Genomic DNA, 9002 nt, shown 5'->3' with positions numbered 1-9002 from the left:
GGTCTTGCCAACGGTCTACTTCCATAGGAACACCACTCGTGAATTAGTTTGAGTACACTGTCAAGAAAAAGATAAAAGTGGTGATTAGTTTTAATTTCATACAGCGCTTCATTACGTTGCTTCCATACATGCCAAAGAAACAAAATTCTGATGGACTGCCACGTTAAGGGGTCCAGAGAGTGGCATTCTCCTAGGAGGACTTCTTTCCAACTCAAAGGGGTGTTCCTAATTTTCTTAAAGGCCTTGTTTAGAACATTCAAGAATTGTCTAGTGTCTGGGCAAGAGAAGAAGAGATGGGGGACAGTTTCCAGCTTGGTATTACAGCGGGGACAAAGACCGTTCCCATGCCCAAACTTCAGAGCCTTCTCAAGGGTCCAGGTCGCTTTGTGCATGACCAGCCAGGCCAAAATGGCGTGTTTTCTTTCTTGAGCGAAGGCCCAAATAAGCTTGAAGTGGAAGGCCCATTGATGTTTGTTCCAGGCCAAGGACCATCTCTTGTTAAGCTTAAGAATCAGATTTCTTGCATGGAAAGTGTTAGGTAACTTGACAAGGTTACTGGAGCCGTCCCAACGGATGGCTTTAGAAAAGGTTATACAGTCACAAATAAGTCCCGGGGGAATGGAAACCTTAAGAGCATTACACCTTTGCATTACAAACTCAACTCCACCACGGGACAAGATGAATTTATTGCTGATTTGTTCCCTGTTTAACATGCCAGTTGAGTCACATAAGTCACTCCAAATCTTTATACCAGCTTTGAAACAAGAAAGACTGATCTGGACCTGTTCATTGGAGATCGGAGACACGAGGTGTCCAAACCACACAGAGTCAGCTGCATAAGCATACCTACCTCTCTTAGTATAGGTTTGGAAACAGAAGAGCTTTTTGTATTTCATCCAAGACTCCCACATCCTACAGCACAGTTTGCTGCCTGTGGGGGAGAGATAGGCCTTTGAGAACAACACTTCATTGAGAGAGAAACCCTTCCAAGATCTTTTACCTTTGAGCCAAAATTTATTAATATCCCTTTTGAGCAAGTCTGCCCAGACATCATTAGACAAGATGGCTCTTTGCACCCATTTAGCTGCAAGCATCTCAGCAAGCAACCCAATGTTGATGATGCCAAGACCCCCTTGCTCTTTTTCCAAGCAACATGCCTGAAAAGCTACTTTGCTGATCCTCTTACTTTCCAAAGACCCCCCCCACAGATAATTACCCATGATAGAGTTAAGGGATTGGAGTTGGGTCTCAGAGGGTCTCCAACAGGCCAGGAAGTAAACAACAGAGGGGATGATGAAGTGATTGAGGACAAAGGCTCTTGATGCCACCCCGGTGTTAATGTGGCTCCATTTCTTGACCTGATTCTTGAGTTTATCAAGCACATAGTCCCACCTTTGTTTGGAAGAGATGTTAAAGCCCATGGGGATTCCTAGAAGCCTGAACAACACCATCCGGGATAATCTTACAACCAGCGGACAGGATCGAGGGAGGGGACACACCTTCGAACACTCTCAAGCTGGTCTTGGAGTGGTTTATTTGCGAGGCATAAGGTTTCAAGGCAGGTCATGAAGTGGGCAGCAGTCTGCACTTCATTCCAGAGCAGCACATTCGTGTCATCAGCAAAAAGCTGCAGGCATAAAGGATCAGCCCTGTTGGGGATCTCAATGCCCTTGATATTATTGTTAGTTATCTCCTTGTTAACAAGCCACCCCAGAGCATCCGCAACAATAGCGAAAAGAAGAGGGGATAGGGGACAACCTTGCCTTATAGATTTCCTCAGAGGAAAGGCATCAGTGAGAGACCCATTGACAGCCACCTTGGAAGAAGCATTCCCCAGCAAGGTTTGGACATACTTTATGAATTTCCTATTGAGGCCAATATCTTGAAGGGATTGGAAGAGGAAAGACCAGTCTATTCTATCATAGGCTTTATCAAAGTCTATTTTGAGGAAGATGTAGTTCTGGCCAGAGTTTTCAGCATGCTCCATACCCTCCCAAAGACTAATGATAGCATCAAAAATATACCTTCCCTTTATAAAGCCCTTTTGCTCCTTGAAGATCCACTCATCCATATAGGGGTTGATTCTCCTAGTCAAGATATGAGCAAAAACTTTGTAAAGGGACGAGAGACATGTTATGGGTCTCCAGTTACCTAGATCTTCTTTCTCATCCTTTTTGTGAATCAACTGAGATGTATTTTGGTATCTGTATACAATGTTTTTTCTATTCAAAGTGAACGATGCTTACAACCTATTGTTTTAAAAAAACCTTAAGAGGACCCTCACTATGAGGCTACAAGTCGTGCTTTCTAACATCAGATCTTCTACATGGCTTAAACGTCAGGTGCCACCGTCTCATCACAAGAGCGTTGTTAGTAGCTTTAACGGCAACTTTGTATTTCACACAATTCGCTTGCGAGTTTACATTCAGCGATTTTTAATTACACCGATCTTCCGATTCACAACGATCATCCGTTCATAACTGACACACGGGATAACCAGAACAAAGTCCACGCAAATTGCATGCAACTCAACTGTCTAGATCCGCTATGAGATGCACGAAGGCAATTCTTCATGAATTTTACCCACAATTCAAAGCCAAACCAGAAGCTCTACAGTCACCGCTTGTAACACAGTAGAAAAGTAAAATTCTACATATATATATCATGTAATCTGAAATACGTGAAAATGATACAAATGTCTCCATACAAGTGGTCATACATATACCATCATACATCCCTGGATATAAATGAAATGAATCAACAAATGCTACGCGGGAAAATAATGGAAAAGAGGATCAAATCCATGAGCCAACCTAGGGATTCAGTAGAAAATGGCACCCACAAGGAGAGAGAAGAGAGAGAGTAGGGGTAGAGAGAGAAAGCCCAGGTCAGGTGACAGTGAACCTGCCCCTGAAGTAGGGGCTGGGGCAGGAGACATCCCCTCAGCCATCACCATGGCTGCCATGCTCAGCACCACAACGGCCAAGAAGAGAGCATAACTTCCTGCTGCGGAGGCCATTTTCTGCAAGTTTAGAGCGAAGCTGCTGCAAAAAGGAGCGCATGGACGAGCACAGATGATTAGATTAGCCATTGAAAGCAACCCCTCTCTCTCTCTCTCTCTCTCTCACACACACACACACACACACACACACGTACACACAATAATTGAAAAGGGGCTGCTTCCTGCACCACAGCAACTAGCTTATCACGGCCACCTTCATTACAATTGAGTAACTGTGGATAAATGAAAACTACACTGTGCATAAGAAGCTAGGCAAACTGTTGAGAATCATCACCATAACAGAAAAGAAACGGGGGAATTGTGGTGTACCGGAGTGACAAGGTGAGTAGGGTTCTAGTCAGATGGAGGGAAATCCTGCTGCTGCGAAGAAGCGACAATAGCTGTAAAGAGAGAGACAGAGAGAGGAAAGGCCAATCGTCGTGATGGGAGCGCGTTGATTGAGTGAGCACTGAGATGGGGGGCGCTTGTACTCTGCGGTAAAGGGTAGAGGTTTTGAAGAAGTGCGAGGTAGGCTGGCAGGCAGCCTCGGTAACAGTGACCACTGACCGCCCGGCCACAGGCCAGGGGGGCCAGGTTGGCAAGTTGGCTAGCTGGACTAGTCAATATAGAGAGAGAGAGAGAGAGAGAGATCATGCATGGGGCTATGTTAGGCAGTATGTAGACTCTACAATATAGAGTATGAGTATGTATATAATATATACATCTCTAGCATTCTCTCATGCCCTCTTTCTCGCGTGCACTCCATATGTGCATGATGCAAGAGAGAATCCCATAATAATAAAGTACTCGAGGCCCATATCATAAGTGCGCTCAAAAGAAGCCTCAAATCTAGTAGGTGAGCATTTTCTCCTCGTTAGTAGGTCTTCCGTGCCCTCATAGAAATGGAGTAATCCACCTTCCCAACAGAGAAATGGTGGACGCAAGGTTTGTGACGCAAGGTTTGTGAAGCCTTTCAGTGGATATAGGCCTCATGGTTGCCCCCCCATCATGTGGAGATGAGTTCAAACCCACATAGGCTCTTTTCCAGTTGTGAGTGTGAAGTATGCCATGACTCACAAGGGTGGACACTATTTTTGTGGAAGCTCCATGGCCTAGTGTTTGAGATTGAACCCGTTTGGATTGCATGAAGGCGGTGAGGGTAGATAGACATCAAAGTCCTTCCAATGACATTTGAGTTATGCCAAGCACTAATGCATCTAAAGCCCTCATAAGGTGAGAAGTTCATTGCTTGCATGTGTTAGTGCTTATACAACTACTTTTAGTTTATCATCAAAGTCCTTCCAATGATCTTTTGAGTTATGCCAAGCACTAATGCATCTAAAGCCCTCATAAGGTGAGAAGTTCATTGCTTGCATGTGTTAGTGCTTATACAACTACTTTTAGTTTATCATTAAGCTTATGGGTGTGTGTGCAAGCACACACATGCAAAAGCGCGCGTGCATGTGTGTGCAAACACACACATGCAAAAGCGCGCGTGCATGAGAGAGAGAGAGAGAGAGAGAGAGAGAGAGAGAGAGAGAGAGAGAGAGAGAGAGAGAGAGACTAAACAAGACTAGTTCCATTTAAGTGAGTTCTACACTACTTGAAGTTAAATTAAATCATATAATTAAGCTAGCTTGCTTTTTGGAAAGGTATAGAATAACAGTATGCATGGATGCAACCAAGTTTGAGTACTCCAATATTTTCAACTTACAACTCAAGTAATCCCAACATTGACCCCACATAATTATTGTGTGGGAACCAACGAAAGAAACCTCCAACCTACATAAAGATGGATATGTGCATGCTACCTAGAGATATTGTATCATCCTGAGCTTGATGACGATTCTAGAACTACCAAGTGTGTGCACCTAGATGAGACCATAGATATGGAAAATTTGATGACGATTCTAGAACTACCAAGTGTGTGCACCTAGATGCATGTGATTCCATGCATCCACGCACGAGAGAGAGAGAGAGAGAGAGAGAGAGAGAGAGAGAGAGAGAGAGAGAGAGAGAGAGAGATTCCCTCAATCATGCTAGCTTCTACATTTAAAATGTGGTTACAGTAATTGTGGTAATTATCTTCACACTAGGCTACTATGAGGCATGATGGAGACAGCTAGAGGGTGATGCCTTTTACAAAAAAGTCCTCCAACAATATATTTTTTCTTGAGCCATAAATAGTGAAACAAAGAAATTGTATAATCGAGTGGAGGAGCTAAACCTCATCAAGCTTCATGGTCTTCCATACATTTGCAATGAGTCAAAATCTTACCTTGGGTGCTTGCCATTTTGTGAATGAGTACTCCCCCATCCCTCAAACTAGCCCCTCACATTAAAGTGGCCTCAAATTTGCTAGATGCAACCAATCTTATAGGATAGCTCATTTTGTTAATCTTTACATGGATAAAGAGTTGTAAAGGATGACAAGCCCTGATGAAGGTTTTCACATGAGAAACAAAAAGGAGAAGACTTTGTCCCACCATGCCTTATAGTTCTCACTTTCAAGCTAAAAGAGTGAAGGAAGGGAAGAATCACCTTTCATTTTCAAAAGAGCCCAATGCCCACTCCTTTCTTACCACCTGGATCGTGTCATTGTCCCATAACTGCAAGAGCTCATAGAGCCAGCTTGCATTAGTTGGTAGCTTGCACCTTTACAATTCTATTCACGTGCACCCCTAAACTTCTTAACCATCCTACCTTTGTGTTTGTAGCTTGAAGTTTTTCTTTCTTTCTTTTCTCTTTACTTTATCTTGACTCCCACTTATTTAACTTCACATTACTCTTATATCCCATTTATATAGCTTGTACTCTAAATATTTATATACCCCATTTATATAGCTTCACTCTACTCTTGCACCCTAAATATTTAATTTCACACATCTTGCACCCCCTCCTTCTCACAAATACGGCACTTCTTGCCATAAAGGAACTTCTCACTTTTTTCTTTATTGTAGTTCTAATCATTCGACTCTTTAAATAGGCATACATTATTAAATACACAAGCTAGGTGCACATGCTTTTCAAATTTAGCTAAGTAGTGTAAACACATCATTTTTAAATATTTGGTATTAACTTCACGTAAGCACATTTTTAAAGTTTTTCTTTAGTCTATATAATCTAAAAGTAAATCATAGTTTCAATCTTATGAACTTCTACATTGGCAATTTTCTAACTTTTTCTTTTACACCAAGCATTAATCATGGCATGTTTCTACGCATCAATATACTTGAAAACAAAAATGGACCCCAAACTTTAAATTTAAGTGCTATTATAAGACGTCACATAGTTTTAGGCATCCTTGAGTCAAGAACTAAGTATATTAAAGTGCATGATTAAGCTATTCTTGTATCTAGCATAGCCTTTTGAATTTTGAGTTAAAACAATATTAATAAATAAATAAATTTAGAGCTGAAAACATTAAGTTAGTTTCATGCATGAAAGAATTAAAAATCTAAGAAGATTAATGATCCTTCATTTATACTCATGGAGATTATTCAAGTTTTTTAAACTAAATATAAAGCACAACCTCTTTTCTTTCCATAATGAAACATAAGCTCACATGAACATGCACTTACTCATATTTGCACATGCCCTTTTACTATAAAATCGCAAACATATTCATAATCTTAAATTGGTAACATATTGCATTACCAACCATGTGCAATTTTTCATGTGAGTAACTAATTAAACATTATACATACATGCCATCTCAACTTTTTTAATAATAATTCAAGGGGAGCATTGCCTTTTCATAGGTTCTTTAGTAAGACATGTATTATTATCCATGCCATTTTTGCTACACATCCCCCCTTTTTTTCTTGGGTGGGGGGGAGAAGAAGAAGAAAGTATAAGATAATTGTACCCACCGCATTAGTGGATAAAATTTTCTATTTTCCTCTCTCTCTCTCTATGTGTGTGTGTGTGTGTGTGTGTGTGTGTGTGTGTGTGTGTGTGTGTGTGTGTGTGTGTGTGTGTGTGCACGCGCACGTGCGCATGTCTGTTTGCCTGTGTATGTGTGTGTGTACACACATGTGCATGCCTATGTGTGTGCACATGGGCATGTGTCTGTGTATGTGTGTTCAAGTCATTGTGATATGGCATGGGTACTACAAGTAAGGTGGTCAACCATCTCACGCCCTAAAAAGATGTAATAAACTCCCTTACTACTACCCAGAATGGACATGGCATGGGTAAAAGTGTCTCATGAATTGATGGGATGAGTGCACGATAACTCTCTTTCTTTCACCGCTCGTCTACTTCCTCAAGGGGTGTTCTTAATCGATTAGGTCCATTGGCCACATAAATTATACTCAAGTCATCATGCCTTTCAGCATTACTCCTACCATGGATTGGTGTAATGATGTCCCATTGCATCAAAAATAGGTTCTACGCTGTTAGAGCAAATACGGGACAAATGTAAACAGCATACACCACTCACATGCATTGCATGGAAAGATGGGGTGAAATTGCAGTAAAAATAAGTCAACAGTGCATGTTCATACAAGTCTCTCCCCTAAAGATGCATAAAAGTATTGAGAGTGGGTCTGGAAAGGTGGTATGCTACTCACTCCCTGTTAATACCATTCATGACAGTTTGGGTCCAAGATAGGTGCATTTGTGTCATGCCAAGTGAAATCCATTCCCTAATACCTGAAAAATCAACAATCAGTCTTACATAAAAATTCAATACATTGAGATTTTTCATTATCTTGTTCTATTGTTATTGTGCTCCTCTCTTACCTCTCTTTTCATTTTTTTTGGGCTGTGGGGGTTATTTTGTGTGTATATTTCCTATAAATATGTATAGATGTATAATTCCCTTCGCATATGGACGTGAAGAATTGTTGGGGAGTAGAGATGTTTTGGGGGATAAAGATTTAGGCTTTATGGAAACGCCCCCTTCCTACTATACAGGTCATTCGTGGACTTCAGGAAGGCTTATGTAAGCTTTTTATAGCCATCCTCTCTAGCTTTTATCCACTTGGGATTCTTGCTTTTGGGGCGCACACTTGTTGGTTGTTGATGCTATTGAGATTAATCGAGGATTAAATGTGGTAAAGAGGCTTTCATATAGTGATAGGCCTTTCCTCATGTACTAGGCTCACTTGAAGTACTTTTGAAAATGCATTCTGGTCAAGCGTTGAAGAACTCATAGAGGCCTCATGGGAGATGGAGGCTTTGTCGGAGTTTTCTTTTCTAAAGGGGCAAGCCATCTTTTGAACAGCTTTCGAAATCCAAATCTTCTGAAATGTTGGAAATGAAGGTTCATCATTTTGTTTTCCCTTGTCTTCTCTGGTATTAGGGTTGGCAAAGATTGTTGATTGGCCACCGAGATGGATGTGTCTCTTGATGCTGAGGCTATAGACATCTGGGTCCTTTCGGCATCCAAATTCATGTGTTACCCTCGTAGCAGCCTTTTTCTTGAAGAAGACAAATTGGAATCCATTAAGAGGTAACCTATGGTTTGGATTGATTTTTGTTGTGGCAAGGCCTCCTAGGTTTTTTGATAGTGGGTTGGCAATTGAGAACTGGTGAAGAGGCTTTAGGGACCCACTTGAAGGTAGGTTGCAACCTTTTTTGTGGTGGTGGGTTCCTTATCGGGGTATACATGGAAGCAAGGAATGCAGATGAAGTAGTATGATGTTGGAGAGTGGATGTTGATGTGGAGGATGAAGTATTAGAGTGTGTCAAGGTTGAGGCTTCCTCCTTGTGGTCTTTAAAGGATTTTAGCATTAAAACACTCTTTGTGGCCCAGTCAATACTACATTGAGCCGCTATCATCTATGCTCGTCCAAGAACAACATATTCCTTTAATGTTCCTACATACATGACCAAAAAGCTACCAAACCAAGTGCCCATTATTACCATAGATGACAATTTTACATAATCCAAGCACTTCAGTATTCTTGGTACCTATGTCATCTACTCTCATGTTAGACATTTCAAGTTGAGGTATACCCAATTGATTTCATGTAGCAAAGGATAGAAGATTGGG

The 9002-nt window shown here is 41.3% G+C and overlaps 1 long non-coding RNA gene across 1 annotated transcript; it reads right to left on the bottom strand.

Moving 5' to 3' along the window:
- Positions 1-2638: 2638 nt before the first annotated feature.
- LOC147617522 (uncharacterized) lies at positions 2639-3647 on the bottom strand. The gene is made up of 2 exons (XR_015262189.1): positions 3332-3647; positions 2639-3044 (listed from the first exon to the last, which is right to left on the bottom strand). It is a non-coding gene; the product is annotated as an uncharacterized LOC147617522 (long non-coding RNA).
- Positions 3648-9002: the final 5355 nt, after the last annotated feature.

Source organism: Cibotium barometz, chromosome 36, assembly GCF_041138505.1.
Source record: "Cibotium barometz isolate CiBa-2024 chromosome 36, ASM4113850v1, whole genome shotgun sequence".
Classification (NCBI taxonomy): domain Eukaryota; kingdom Viridiplantae; phylum Streptophyta; class Polypodiopsida; order Cyatheales; family Cibotiaceae; genus Cibotium; species Cibotium barometz.
Note: the sequence above shows the minus strand (reverse complement) of the source record. Positions and strands in the feature narration are given on the sequence as shown.